Raw genomic sequence first — 12,412 nt, 5'->3', positions numbered from 1 at the left:
ATCTTACTGAGAATCTTGGCTTGCTTAACAGTGCATTCTATCTCCCACCCAAACATTAACTTACCATGAGAGAAGTAGAGGTGGGGAGGGAGGGGGGCAGAGGAAGGGAGAGAATGACAACAGAGAGTAGAGAGAGGTTGGTTTGCTCTGGGAAAGATGCTTCACATTCCTGGTTTGGAAACTGGGTGTTTGCAGAGCCAGAAAGATAGACTAGGCAAATCTTGGTGTTTAGTTTGCCAGCTCTATTTAGAGGGGATTCATTGGAAGCCCAAAGCTGGTTCACAGTAGGACTTGTATCTACCACTTAGTACAGATAATGCCTAACAGACATTAACTAATTATTTCATGTGGCTCCCTAGTGAGATGTAGGTAAGTATTAGCATATCTGCTTTGTAAATTGAGTTAACAGGCATAAAGAGATTAAAGCAGCTCCCCATTTTATGGGTTTGCCCAATGAGTTACTGCTTTATCTGCCACCCTTGTGCTCAGTAGATCTTTTGGCTGCCTTGCAGTCTTCCTGTGTTCATCTGTTCATTTTACTTACTCGTTCCTCAAACATCTATGGAGCTATTTTTCTGGTACAACTGCATACCAACGTGAGGCTGCATGGAGGATACTAAAATGAATAGGGTGTAGTCCATGTTCAAAAAGGGATAATTCTTATAGAGGTTAAATCGTAAATCCCATCAGAGGGCAGACAGGTAATACAGATAGGTGACCCGGCAGGGATATGACAGTAGGGATTGTGGCATGCCATCTATTTATTATAATATGCTGGCTGTCCCAAACACAACTGTCTATGATGAGGATTCAGTTTGCAAGACTTTTTGGAGGAGGCAGAACACAATTTGTTCCAGTGCAGCATGGTGAATACTGTAATAGAGATGTAAGCAGTATGATGGAAAGTCAGAAGAGCTATTCATTATGACAAAAGGACAGAGGAAGGGTGTTAACTGTGGACACAGGAGCATCCCAGAAGGAAGTAAAAGGGCTTTAAAGACAGATTTACGACCATGAGATCCTAGAGTGAGAAGCCAAGTGGAGGCCCAGGCTATGCTTGGATGCCTGCAGTGATGGGGAATTCAGTTCCTAGAGAACTCACCCCTTTGGAGTTCTCTCTACTAGCTGATTAGTGTGGGTATATGGGCTGCACTTTGGTGGTGAAGACCACCTTAGGCTTGGAATCAACCTAGCTGGGTTTGAATCCTAGACTCTCACTTATTAGCGATATAAGCCTGGAGGAAGTTATTTAACCTCTCTGTGCCTCAGTTTACTCATCTGTAAATGGTGGTAATCATATAATTTGTTATAAGGACAGAATGCAAATTAAAAAGACTTAGCACAGCGTCTACATGTAGGAACACTCTGCTAGAGTTGTTCCTATATGACTGGGGCCGAGTGAAGCTTAAGAACTGGACAGGGCTCTCCAAATAGTGATAAACCCTTGAACCCCCAAAAGACCAACATCCAGAGGGAACTAAGTTGTGATAAAATAGTCTCCTTTGTCCTAGCAAGCGAAGGGATTGAAGATCATCTTTGATGCTTTCATGGGCACGCTCTATGGCCTTGATGTGCCCTGGAAAACTTAGGGTGCAGCTGTCATTTACAGAGGTCATAGAAAAGACAAGTGGAGCCTGGCACAAGGTAGACTCAGGTCTCTCAAACTGAGGGCTCCAGTTCAGGAGAAAGGCAAGCACTAAAAGCACATTCTGGATTGTTTTTCATCATACCGAAAGGACAAAGCTATTAATTAAATATCATTGGAGGGTGAGATTCTGATAATTTTATACCATAATGGGGATAGTAGGTGCCTCTGCTCTGAGCTTTTTTTCCTAAAACGTGTGTGTGTGTGTGTGTAATTTGGTCTATTTGTATTTGCAAGGCTTCTGAGTGTGCCACAGTGACTGTTTTTAATCTCAATTCTCCTGAATGGTTGATAATATTCACTTATTTTTGGTTAGAGGCATGATGCTCAGAGACTTAGGATGGTAGAATTTTAGGACTTTCAAATGATGATAACATCTATCTAGTTTGTTCATTTTACAGATTGAAACAATCAAGCTCAGAATAGCAAGTGATTTACTTAAGACCATACAACTATTTAGTCTGAAGAATCTGGACTTGAATCAGTCCTAAAAATTCCCTGATGGTTTATATTCAGGTTCTTCCATTTTTTAAAAATGGCCTTGGCTAAATCTTTTAACCTTCTTGAACTCCCATTTCTTTTTTTGTAAATGGGGGGGTCATAATAATACATACCATAATCCATAAGGTTGCATGAAGAGTTAGATAGAATAATGAATGGGAAAGCATTTTGTAAACACTTTTTAAAATGTTAACACAAACTTTAGGTATAATTATTATTGTCTGAAGTAATTCAGCAAAATAGTAGGCGACACATTTAACTCAAAGAAGTTGCTGGATTTTTAGAGTTAGAATCCTCAGAGTCTACCTATGTTAATAACTAAGTAATTGAAGAATATGTTACATGTCTTACTGTTAAATCAGAGAATCTTTTAAAACGTGCATTTGTTCTTTGTGTTTTTTTAAGAAAGAATGCATATGTGTGTGGGGTGGTAGGTGGGTGGTGAGGGCAGGGAGGGGCAAAGGGAGAGGGAGAGAGAGAGAGAGAGAATCTTAAGCAGTCTCTCTGCCTAACATGGAGCCAACATGGGGCTCAGTCTCATGACCCTGAGATCGTGACCTGAGCTGAAATCAGGATTCAGACACTTAGCTGACTGAACCACCCAGACGCCCTTTAAAATGTGCATTTGAAAACTGACTTCCTTTGCAAATAGAAAAATTTTGGTTATCTCTGAAAAATCACTTTCAATCAGGGGCTTGGATACTCCCAAGAACTGGTTCACCACCTCATTTATTAGGAATGGCAATAGAAAGTTTGATTGTTTTCCAGCTTCATTTTTTCAGGGCTGTGTGCATGTCATACAATTCAAAACTTTCCAGGGGTCAGTGGGGTTAAATAGGGGAGAGGTTGTGGCAAGACTATGGGTAGGAAAAGACTTAGCCTCAGATCTAGTATCTGACAGCCAGGATGTGCAAATGCCAAAGTTTACATAACCAAGTCCTCCCTTTCTAGATTTGCTCTTCACGTTGTCACAAGAAATGAGGAGGCAGACACTGCAATCGGCGGGTTGCAAGAAAAGGCGTTTAGTCCCTGCACTGCTACTAAGCAAGGCACGCAAAGTCACCGTGGTTTAGGAAGGAGAACAGGTGGCAGCAGGGATATCTGGGCAGGGCTGACTATTTCTCCAGAAGAAGCAGGGTTTTGATGGTCTGGTGATTTCTGAAAACTATTGGCAAGGTCATGGTAGGTCATGGAGATCATTAATTTTTTTTTTTTTTTAAACAACCAGAGCAGGAAGAGAAACTCATTTTAAAATTGCCTCCCATGGCTCCTGTGCATGTTCAGCAGCACAGATCAGAGCTTCGAGGGGGGTGCATGTGAAAGAGGTGAAACTGCTTTCCCATGCTGCCTGCCCCCTTAAGATCCTATATTCCGCTGACTCCCCCAGTAAGTGTGCTTCCACTGTGAATAATTCAGATGATGAAGTAGGCTCAGTGAGAGTCAGCACCATGAAACACACATTGCTGTGTGGACCGGAGTTTATAAATCCGTGACAGCTCATGGGTTTCAGAGCACTGGAGAGGAGGACAGGTCTGCTGCGGCCCTGATGAGGGCACGTAGGCCCCCATGAATGAAGCTGTGGGCCAGCCACCTCTCCCTCACCAAGGAAGGCACCTTCCCAGGTCAGGTGCATTTTCATTGCCTTTTCGGGAGAAGGCGGTAGGGCTGTCCGCTGTCGGCTGCAGCTGCCCCGTGCCGCTGACCTACATTACAGCTTTGATGATGCTTTTCTCCGAAGAGAGGTTTCAGTCTCTGGAATAGCCTTAAAGAGGCCTTTTCATTCCTCCTGGGAACTCTGTCTGCACCTTGGGATTGCAGCAGGGTCACCTCCATTCTGACAGCGGGGGAGAGCAGGAAGCTGCCATTTGGCTCCTCCTCCCATCTTCTCATCAACCCCTTGCTCTTTCGGAAATACCATATCATTGCTTCATACAGATGCACTGTAAAAACATCACAAACAGCAGAAAAACAAACCCAATTAGAAAGTTATGATAGAACAGAATCTATCCAGCACTTTGTCACCAACCAGGTGCTATAAATTCTGCTTCTCCAAGTAGTTGGTTTTAATTCTTTAACTTGTGAATGGGTGTCCTCAGGCTCCTTTTCCAGCAGATAATCATATACTTTTACCCATTTTGCCCACGCTTTTCCCCATCACCTGCCTCTGGAAACTGCTTTTTTTTTTCTCTTTATCTATGAGGGTTTTTGTGGTGGTGGTTTTATTTGTTTAGGTTCTACACATAAGTGATATCAAACAGTATTTGTCTTTCTCAGTATGATTTATTTCACTTAGCTTAATGACTTCAGGATCCATCCATGTTGTTGAACATGGCAAGATTTCCTTTTTTATGGCTCAGTAGTATTCCTGTATATGTGTGTGCATGCACATATGTGTTGATTTCCTCATACATTCAATAGTTAATTTGCTCCCATGTTTCAAATACCAAATATTGTAAATAATGCTGCAGTGAACTTGGGGATGCACATACTTTTTGAGATAGTAATTTTGCACCCATAAGATAAATACCCAGAAGTGGAACCAGTGGATTATATGGTAGTCCTATTTTTAATTTTTTGGGAATCTCCATACTGTTTTCCACCATTACGTTCCTACCAACAGTGCACAATGGTTCCCTTTTCTCCATATCCCTGCCAATACCTGTTATTTCTGATCCTTTTTGTAGGAGCCATTCTGACAGGTAAAAGGTGATATCTCATTGTGGTTTTGATTTTTATTTCTCCGGTGATTAGTGAGACTGAGCACCTTTGCATTTACCTGTTGGCCATTTGTATGTCTTCTCTGGAAACCCTTTTCCAGCATGTTCTTCTCTAAGTCTTCTTAGAATGCGGGGTTATTGCTATTGTGGATTTATAGTCTTAACACTATATGCTGCTTTCTGGCTCTTGATTCTTCTTTCTCTTCTAAGTGTTTCTATGTCTTTCTGGAACTAGTGCATTCCTTCCCTCCCCCTAAACTTGTATGTTCAAATGGTTGCATGTCATATAACCAAAGGCATGTGCTTTAAGCTCTTCTTAAATTTCTTATCCATGTCCCTGCCATCCACATACAATAGTTTCAGATTGACTCAGTTCAGTCAAATTCAACTGACATTTTATTTGATGAACACCACTTGTAAAGCCCTAGACTAGATGCCAGGGTGGTGTGTGTGTGTGTGTGTGTGTGTGTGTGTGTGTGTCTTTCTCATTTCCTAGCTATTCATCCATCTTCTATTTACCTGAGGCGTAAGATATAAGGAATCATAGCTTGTAGGGTTTTTTAACATGCCCAACTTTTCTTTCTTTCTTTTTTTTTTTAAGTTTTTTTATTTGTTTATTTGACAGACAGAAATCACAAGTAGGCAGAGAGGTGGGGCGGGGCGGTGGGGTGGAAGCAAACTCCCTGCTGAGCAGAGAGCCCAAATTGGGACTCGATCCCAGGACCCTGGGATCATGACCTGAGCCAAAGGCAGACGCTTTAACCCACTGAGCTACCCAGGTGCCCCACCAACTTTTCTTTTTGATATTTAAGACTTTTCAACAATAACAACAGTTATACAATAAGAATCTTAACCATCCACCATTACTTTCTCTGCCAAAATGGGATGAATGAAATTCAACAGGTTTCCCTATAATATTCATTTCTTGATTCTTCTCCCAAAGGAGAATTTGCTTCATTCTTGTAATAAAACATACTCATAATCCGAGTTATGGATATAACCATTTCCCTTCTTCTTTTCACAAAGTCCCATCATGGAGGATTCTCAAGAAGGAAATTGGACTGTTTTCAGTGTGCACATCCTTCCTGCCACTGCCTTATGCCTAACAGAAAGGTTAATATTGAGAGGTACGGTGACTAAGTCATCTCCCAACCATAGACATTAAACCCTGGATCTTCCATTACTTAGGTATGAGATTTGGAGCAAGCTATAGTCCTTGAATGTAAAATGGTGGCATAATAATAGTACCAAGTTTTTAGGGATTGTTAGGGCAATTAAATTGAATGAAATGATACATGTAATCTAGCACAGTCCCTGATATAGTCCCTATACTTTAAAGGTATGTTGGAAAGAAAAGAGATGCTAGCATCCTGAGTGGGTAGATAAGCTATCTTAATTTTAAAAACAGATAATTTTTAGCAGTACTCAACAGATTTTATTGATGCAGTTGATTTGGTGGTTACAGATATTCCTAAGACGTGTATTTGGATTTTTCCTAAATTTGGTTATCAGTGGATCCAAAGACTCTTGGACTGAGAAAAGAAAGGAAGGGATGAAAGAAAGGTAGAGGGAGTGAGAAATCAGTCCAAGGGCGTTGGTCAACAGATGGATTTGTATAATGGAAGATTACATATGGGCATTACTCATACCCAGTTGCTATGTAATATAGGTACCTATGTCTTGAATGCCCGTGGTTCCTGATGCCTCACCTGGAGGTGCCCAGTGGATGTAACCACTTTTCTTTCTCAGTTCACAGTGCTTATTTGTATCCATTAAGCATTTTTTTTTTTTTTTTTGGTTACATCCTGCTCTCTTTTACAATTATTTTCTATTTTGTGGAAGCTCAGTGCCTCTTTACCCTGTCACGTGGTGGATGAAATTGGACAGAATGCTGCCATTCACTCAGGCGAGGCTCAAATCTGCTGACAGGATGATGGATTCCTTCTACTCCAGAGGCAACAAAACCCTAAAAAGGGTTAGGGCAGTGCCCAGGCTGGAGGGGTTTTTGCAGAGCGGGATCTGGAGCTGTTGTTCCCCTTGGTCTCATTTTCCCAAAGTGGCATCTTTCACCAGTTATTGAAAGGTGTACCAATCTACAGGAAACTTGTCAAGATTGTGATGAAAAGGGAAAGCGAAGAGAAAGCAAAAGTCATTGTGTATAGAGTCAGGGTGAAGCCTGGAAACCTTACAACAGGGTGTCCTAGTGTGGCCCCTTTTATGTACTCTTCTCCCCTTCTATCCCCACACCAACCAGTGTGAGAGGGTGAACTACCCCACCTCTCACCCCCAGAGCTGCCCGTCTTGGGAAAACTAGCTGTGCATCCGCATGAGGGCTGACCCACTTCTCCCTGTATTGCCCCTGAAGCCCCTCCTGTCCCTAGCTGAAGTAAAGCCATGGCCTCAGGACCCTTGGGAATCCAGCTTGGTCTCCAGCTCTGATCCATTTCCTTTCACTGTGCTGTGGCCACATGGACTTCCTTGTTGTTCTTCAAATGTGCTGATCACATTCCTGTCTCAGGGCCTTTGCAATTTTGTTCCCTCTATTGGGAATGTTCTTTTCTAGATGTTTCCATGCCTGATGTTGTTCAAGTCTATTATCAGATGTCACCTTCTCAGAGAGGCCTTCTCTGACCACTCCCCACCCAAACTAAAGAGTTTCCCCTGTCACGGTCTTTCTTCTTATTATGCTCTAATTTTCTTCCCATACCACTGGGCATTATATTGTACATGCAGCAGATTATTGTCTGACCCCCACAAGAATATAAGTTCCATGATGGCAGGGACTTGGAGTGTTTTGTTGTCCATTGCTGTATCCCCAGGATAGACTCGGACACTGTACATCATAGGTGCTCAGTAAATTTGTTGCATACATGAATGAATAGTGAGTGATTTTTCACTCACCCATTGATCATACATCCCTTCACTGCATGGTGACTGAGTGTCAACAGTGTGTAAAGACAAAGATGTCATCGTCCTCACTTTCTAGGAGGTGGCAGTGGTGATGGGGAGATAGATATGTAAACAGAGATGAGTGAATGAATAGGTGTTTATGAAAAAGTTTTGCAGGTGCAATGTAGGGCTATAAAAAGGGTATTTCCTCAAATACAATGTCAGAGAAGCAGCAGATAATATGCTGACATTAAGTATACTCACTTCCTTGAGAATTGAAGCCACACAGAAACATATAATGTGTGTATGTGTGTGTGTGTGTGGTGTGGTGTGGTGTGGTGTGTATTTAATGGTTTGGCCGTATAAAATTTCATAGAGTTTAGAGAAAGGCTCAAAATGGTTTTGCAGTGCTGTTACTATGTGTCAGAAAGGTGAAGAATTCACTCTCTTTTCCCCCAAATGAAATAGAAGCTGCTGCATTTTTCCCAGGTGGGCCCAGGCATTGTACAAGACCCACATATTTTTTAATAAGAGACTCACATTTGCTGTGATGCTAGGAGCTTCTAATGGGCCTCTGAGGGTTGTAAATTATATCAAATAATTTTCCAGATACAAAGCTGTTGTTTTTTAAAGGATGGAGATAGGAGAGGTAAGGATAAATCTTTCTTTGGGCCCTGAAATTATACCTTGTTTCAACCACATTCAATAAATCTTTTTGAATGTTCATTCATTCAACAAACATTTACTGGGTATCAACTATGTGAGAGGTGCCATCCAGGGCTATGGGGCCATTGTTGGTGGGGAAAAGTCTGTAGATCTTTACTGGAAAACTGCTAGAACTTAGTGTAGCATTTTGTTTGTTTTAGCATTACAATTTTTTTGCTCTTATTTTATTCATCTTTATTATAGCAAGTCAGATAATATAGAGGTGTATAAATATGCATTTTAAAAAACTAATGTTCCACTCTTTCTCTTCATTCCTATCACCCATTGTAATTAAGTTTTTCAGTAATTTGATGGATATCTTTCTATTCTATTATCTTAGTGCGCACACACACACACATGCGCACATGTACACAGTTTTTCCTTTTTAAAAATTCTGTTGTAGAAGCAAAATCCTGTAACACATATTACTCTGAAATGTACTTCTAAAAACTTACTGATGTAAAAAGAACATCTTTCTAGATCATCTTCTTTTTATTAAGTTCATAGTTTTCTATATAATTTGCATAATGCAGCTACCCATTTTTGTATTCTTAGACTTTTAGGTAAATCAAAATTTTTTTCTACAATATTCAGATTTTAAGTAAACATCCTCATACATATTTTCTTATATATCAGCGAATTATTTCTATTGAATGGATTCAGATGTGATTATCATGTCAAAGCGTAAATGAGTTTTTAATCTTTTAATAACCATAGCTTGATTACTTTTCCAAAACATTGTAGCATTTTCTGTTTTCTTCAGAAAAATACGGGAGTGCATTTGTTCCTATTTATTATCCCCAGCACTAGATGTCATCAATATTTTTAAGTTTTGTCAAGAATGACAATAATGGTGTGTCAATAATGGTACCTCATTATTGCTTTACTTACAGTTACCTGACTATCCCCAGGGTTGGGCACTGTTTGTGCATTTATTAGACATTTGCATTTCCTATATTATAAATTCCCATTCCCATCCCTTTGCATGTTTTTCTATTGTGTTTTCTTTTCCCCTTGATATGTAGGAATTCTGTGATAGAAATAATAATGGTTTGTTGGTCATGTATTATAAGCATATATGATAAATCATCCTGCAGATATATGTATTGCTTATTTTTACAATTTCCATCTTTGTCTTGCTTAGAAAACATCCCTTATCAACCTTTTGGATATGGTGCTCATCATAAACATGGCTTGGATAAGCAAGAGTCTTTGAATTAGAGCCATGCCTATTAATGGTGCTTTGTGGCTACAGGGTAACATTTCAGGATCTGGTGCTCCCCCCGGCAAAGATGTCACCTGCATGAGCCTTTTCCATCCCACCCCTCTCCCTGATTTTAGTGGAGACTTACTTGCTAGCCACAGACCTTGTGTCCTATCATCAATGCCTGGGATCCTCCTGTTGGAAACTGTGTGGGATGTTCCAAACCACAAAGTAAGACTACTGAAAGATGTGGTCATTATAAGACAATGTAGCATTTCCTAACATCTCTGGGCCATATCTCACTGTGGAAAACATCAATAGCAAAGAATCTAGAGTTTAGCAGTGAGCACACTGGCTTACCCCTTCCCTATGGAACTGCGTCTCGATTGCCTTTGCTTTGTTGCTCTTTTTCACCCTCTTCCCTGAAGGGATTATTGGAATTGCCCAAGACCTCTGACACTTTGGTACTTCACCCTGGTAGGTGGATTTTCTACAGAATCAATTTGATGCAATTTTGCCATGTATTTTGCACCTAGAATCTTATTGGGGTATGGTTTCTGTGGTCCGGGGTGTTGAGGACCTTGGCATGTCCCTACGTAATGGAGTCATTTGTTTCTCTTGACAGGACTAAAGGACTGTCCTTCAAATTCATAAACAAGGACGACTGCTGACCGGGGCAGGCTATTAGGTAAGTTTGTTAAAGGATGAGGATAGTTAGGAATTTATAGATTGTAATGAACGTTTTCCCTGTTCTTATGACTGAGCTGTTAGAGAAAGCTAGAACATTAGAGCCACAGGAAAGTTTGGGCTGGGAAACTGAGGCAGAGAGAAGTGAAATGGATTCACACGAGTCTCTTCATGCGTTACTATACCCTAGTAGTCTTTGTGGGTTTAGGATAGCCACAGACACAACAATAACAGGTAAATAGAAATAGGTTCAAATGGACACATCTCAGTATGTGTATTATCCTATCAGTGGGATACAGACCAAGTCCAGAATTATTGAAGGTAATTCAGAGCCATAGTTCAGAGCCACAAGACCATCTGGATCTCTCCATTTTACAGCTGGCGAGATGGAAACACAGGCAAATAAAGTGATGTGCCCCATCTTAATGTAGTAATTAGCAGCACTGTCAAAACTTGAATCCATATGTCCTGACTTTCTGGTCTCAGTCCTCTCTCTACTGCCTCGTGCACCTCCTGGTTGATGCACGTATTTGCAGGAGTCATTTTTTTTCAGTGAAGGGTAAAGATTGAAGACCAGCTCTTTTGGGGGACCAGTATCTATTGGGGGATAGGATTTATTGCCACTCTCATATATATCCCTTTAACCTGCCTCCCAGCCAAGGAGGATTATGTTGTCTTGTTGCTTTATTCAGAAAATGTGTATTGGTCATTTCCGATGCTAGGGGCTTAATAAATATGTGTGGCAGTTCATTCAGTATTGAACTGATTTGCATTGTTAAGGTACCGGAGGTGGGGACCTGAGCAAGTGACTGAGATTTCATTTTACCAGTTAGGATAGAAGATGCGATACACTGAAAATACACAAATCCGTTCTTAACCGTTCCGTTAAAAACATATGCTATATAATTGAATATAAGTACAAATAGAAGGCACCTGGTACAGCTTGTTCCAACTTCTCTTTTATTAGAATCTAAGTGGTAACATTCATTTCCAGGCAGTGTCACTGATGTTGGTTTTGTTCATTATTAGGATGTGGTAGTTATTGCACTCTGAAGGGAGAAGCCCTGGGTTTATAACTGCCAGGACTGGCAAGGGACTGAAGAATGACACGCACCAGCTCATGGCCTTTTATAGAGTCAGTGCGTCAGAAATCATCTTCAGGAAGCAGATTGTCCCTTCCCTGTGGCTTGTGTTCCCAGGAGGAGGATGGACACTTTTTCTCCTTTGGCTGTAGATATAGTATGGACTTGAGCCCTGAAGATACTGTCTGATTTTGGACCCTGATTTGGGGCCCAGGGGCTGCTGGAGGTGGGCAGCTGGGAGGCTGATGTGGTTGTAGCCGTGGGCCCCGTGAAGCCTGCTGAGAGAGCACCAGGGCTGGCGGGCCGGCCATTATTCTGATACATTATTCTGATTGTAAATGGCATGATGAGGATTTTTGGATGGGCTTCAGAACAGGCGGAAAGAGAAAAAAGAAGAAAAAAGGTGCACCGTAAATTACAACAATAATTTATAAGCTACCGTCGAGCACTCTCACACCATGATCACAGTCCCTAATAAATACATTCCTGTGACTTATGAGGCTATAAGAATCCTATCACTGATTATTTCTGCGTTCAGTTGTTGCTGTTATTATTACCGCGCATGTTTGGTAATGAAGAGCAAAAATCAATATTGGGGTGTTTTGATTCTTTTAATAAGGAGAATAAAATTCTTATCCTTTCCTACATCCTTTACACCTTAACTAGAAACAGTTTCAAAACCTGGAGATCGAAGATTGACTTTGGAGTTTATCCTTTTCTATTTCCTGATCTGCTGGGGGAGGTTTCAAGGCAGACCTGTAGTCATATCAAGTCACTTTCCTGTGTTCTTTTTCCTCCTGGGAGTAAGGGAGAGGCTATTTTGTTCCCCCAGGAAGCTCTGTGTAGAGTGTTAGCTGTCTCAAGGGGAGCCATGGAAGCAACAGGTCCATAAGGAGTCTATACCAGGTTCCTAAGCCAAAGGAGCATCTCTGCTCCCTTATCCACCTTTGTGGATGAGAATGCTGCTCTAAAGGGGAGGAAG

The 12,412-nt window shown here is 41.1% G+C and overlaps 1 long non-coding RNA gene across 1 annotated transcript in view; it reads left to right on the top strand.

The window, feature by feature from the left end:
- The first annotated feature begins 10,284 nt into the window (after positions 1 to 10,284).
- LOC125088360 (uncharacterized) overlaps positions 10,285 to 12,412 on the top strand; it is a 330,481-nt gene continuing 328,353 nt past the window's right edge. The window contains exon 1 of the long non-coding RNA XR_007123696.1: positions 10,285 to 10,349. This is a non-coding gene — a long non-coding RNA (uncharacterized LOC125088360). The remainder of the gene's footprint in view (positions 10,350 to 12,412) is intronic.

The sequence above is a fragment of the Lutra lutra genome, chromosome 17 (genome assembly GCF_902655055.1).
Source record: "Lutra lutra chromosome 17, mLutLut1.2, whole genome shotgun sequence".
Taxonomy (NCBI): Eukaryota; Metazoa; Chordata; class Mammalia; order Carnivora; family Mustelidae; genus Lutra; species Lutra lutra.
Note: the sequence above shows the minus strand (reverse complement) of the source record. Positions and strands in the feature narration are given on the sequence as shown.